Source organism: Haplochromis burtoni, unplaced genomic scaffold (assembly GCF_018398535.1).
Source record: "Haplochromis burtoni strain Fernald_Lab_line unplaced genomic scaffold, NCSU_Asbu1 Contig_1434, whole genome shotgun sequence".
NCBI lineage: Eukaryota > Metazoa > Chordata > Actinopteri > Cichliformes > Cichlidae > Haplochromis > Haplochromis burtoni.
In genome coordinates, this window is record NW_024583795.1 from 44,317 (window position 1) to 47,762 (window position 3,446).

General features: G+C 39.5%; 1 pseudogene; it reads left to right on the forward strand.

Moving 5' to 3' along the window:
- Window positions 1-1,737: 1,737 nt before the first annotated feature.
- Window positions 1,738-3,149, forward strand: LOC121813298 (annotated as a pseudogene).
- Window positions 3,150-3,446: the final 297 nt, after the last annotated feature.

Sequence of the window (3,446 nt, forward strand, 5' to 3'; positions counted from 1 at the left end):
GCTTACAAATAGAACAAATGTATCCAAACCAATCAATAAAGTTATTGGAAACTAAAATGTATTACTATGTTCAAAATGAAGAATGAAAATACAAAAGTTACCGACTTTAGAGTGTGGCCACGGGTTTAGCCATCACAGGCTCCAATAACATTTCATGTCAATTAAGATGTTTTGGTTTTCAGTTGCCAGGATATTCTTTAAAAAAGTCTGAAAACATTGAATTTAAGAAACAACAGTCTGAAAAAAAATCTATTAAGGTCCCCACAAACTCTAACCAGGCTACATTTTAGCTTCATTTCATGTTTTTAATGTAAAATGAAATTTTTAAAGTGATATTTTTTTAAATGAATGTTATTTAAAAAAAATTCCTGTTCGCTAAGATTGCCTTTAAACTACTGTGTTTCCAGTTTTAAAAGATGACTTTTAATAGCACATTTGCTGTGAAATAGAAAAGGTTCGTGATGTGCTGTCAAAGGTCGAACAAACAACTCTTCACTATCTGCAATAGTTTGGAGTTAAAATAGTTAAAAGTGGAATTAGGTGACTTTGAACATGCTTTCTATGCTTCATGCATGCCTTCCTGAGTCTGAACCCTGAAACAAACCCTAATATCATTTCTCTTTAGTTGTGACCTTATTACTGATCTACACAACAAACCAAGGTCAGTAAACTAATGTCTAAGTTGGAAACTCCCCAGCTCTGACAAAAGAAAAGTCTGTAAAGTGCTGTAGGAGAGCTCATAGAAGCTTTTCATTGGTGGGATAGATCAGAATTTTATCTTGCCTGCAGTTAACACCATATGAAAATGCATTATTTTTAGATCTTTGTCACCTTTTCATTTTTCAAAGTAATGGGATCCAGAAAAGAGAAGTAGTGACATAAATGGAAGAATTTGTGGTAATATTTCAATTGCAATATGCTGCAGGCCAGCAGATACACGTTACTGTTGCATGTTGTGGTGAAACTCACAGACATCACATCCTGTTCCACTTTCATGTCACTCTCAGACAGTACAACTTTAACCCCTTAACATCAAGAGCCTTTGTTGCAAAAAAAGAGGATATTCTTGGGAGCACTGTGTTTGTTTTGTTTTGATGCATCCAGATTTGCATATTAACAATCATGTAACTGAGCTCTTTCTTGTGCAGTGGTTGCTAGTTTCAGCTATTAAACACTGTGTCCCAATGAGCAGAATCCAGTTCCTGGCATCTTGATTGTTGTATACATAGTTACTACATATAAACACGTGCATGATACAATATAACATAATAACATGACAACATGTACCATTGGCGTATAATTTGAAATTTAGTCACTATTTTTTTAATAATAGTGCCTGTTAGAAGCATCAAGAAAGTGAAAAGTGATGGTCTCAGTATAGAACCCTGTGGAACTCCATGATTAACTTTGTGTGTGTGTGTGTGTGTGTGTGTGTGTGTGTGTGTGTGTGAGAGAGAGAGAGAGAAAAATGCCTTGTTTACATGGGCAAACTTATTTATCAGATTAATATAACTATTGCAGCCAAGGGCGGAAGTGGCCTTTTGAGGTTGGCTCCAGAAGTGAGGCAATCTCCATACACTCCCATGTTAAAAGGGGCAGTTTTATAACAGTTCCATAACAAGTAATATAAATGACTAATGTCATGGTGTGAATGTGATTGTCTCAGACACTCTCTTGGCTGAAGTTTGGATAATTTTCTGCATCTTCTTCCAGCAGCTAGATAGTAAAGAAGGAGAAATGGACTTGTATTGATTTGATAGGCAGAGAGATTCAGCTGGAAAGTTGGAAATTGTGCAGCAGACTGTGAGTCCCAGCTGATCTCAGTTCTTCGATAGAGACTTTGTATCACTGAGCTGTGAGGAGGACGACAGCTCTACGAGATGGAATCTGACAAGAAACACAAGAAAACAACAGAGGACTCAGTGTGGAGATGGGTGGGGAATACCAGCTCGTTCCTCCTGTAACATCAGTTATGTCTTTCCACTGGACAGTGGAGTTTACTGCTGTGAGCCGAGTCCAGAGAGGGTCCCATCAGTAACATGGTTAACCTGACAGTCACTGGTAAGCTGAGTGTGTGGAGTTAGTGTTGATGAAGCTGTGTGTAAATGGATGAAATGCTGTAGTTTGTCTCTGTGTTGAGGTGGATCAGTGATCCTGCAGAGTCCTGTCCTCCCTGTGATGGAGGGAGATGACGTCACTCTGCTCTGTAAAACAAAGACCACTCCCTCCAACCTCACAGCTGCTTTCATCAAAGATGGTGTCTTCATCAGGAAGCAGCCTAAAGGTCATATGACCATCCAGGATGTAGGCCTCTACAAGTGTGTCGTCAGTGATCAAGGAGAGTCTCCATCCAGCTGGATCACTGTCACAGGTGAAGATATTCACTCTGATTTCACCTTTTATTTTATTTATGGATTCACCTGAACAGATGGGATTCTCTCTGCAGGTAGACCTCCAATCAAAGCTCCACTTCCTGCCTTAAAACCACCCATCTCTTCCTTGAGCACAGTTTCAGTCCAGCCCACATCTGGAGCTCCACCCTCTGCCTCAACACACTCACAGCTCACGCTGACCCTGGTCCACTACCTGGTGGTGTTCTGTCCATACTTTATCTCCACTCTCCTCATGGTGTCTTTATATTTATCCAGAGCCAATAATCAATGACCTAATAACCTATTGATTGGCAGCTGTTAATTCTTTAATTCTTTAAATAGAATAAATCAAACTTTCCTTTCTGACCTTGTTGGACTCCATGAAATGCCTCCTGTGACAGTGATGATCCCGCCTACACAGGCTTAACAGGGACTGGACCAGGAGATTGATGATGTCACAAGGACAGAGGCAGTGTCATGCCTCATTTTTTACTCTATATTGCTTTTGTTGAAATACTTCCAGAGCAGGTTCACAAAAGTTTGACTGTAGATTTATTTATTCTCACTGGTCTGCTCCTCTCTGATTAACACAGCAGAAGCATGGAAGTCACAAAGTACTATATGACCCATTAACACACTCTTAGTATCAAACTTACCCTGAATAATGATGCAGATACTCTTTAAGGTTTGTTTTAATGTTTTAGTGCTGTGCTCTCTGATTGGTCTTCTGATCTGGAAAGACTCATGCATAGCTTTGTTTGATTTCAATTGGACTATTGTTACCATTTACATTGACAGAATCAGAATACTTTATTGATCCCTGGGGGAAATTATTTTTTTGTTACAGTGCTCCATTATAAACCAACTTTAACAAGACAAACAATACGCTAACTAAGAATAGTACAATATGTATGTATATATATATAAAAAAAAAGAAAAAACACCCAGCACGACCCTGCGGGCGGTTTATCCTTCAAGCTCGGGTCCTCTACCAGAGGCCTGGGAGCTTGAGGGTCCTGCGCAGTATCTTAGCTGTTCCCAGGACTGCGCTCTTCTGGACAGAGATCTCCGATG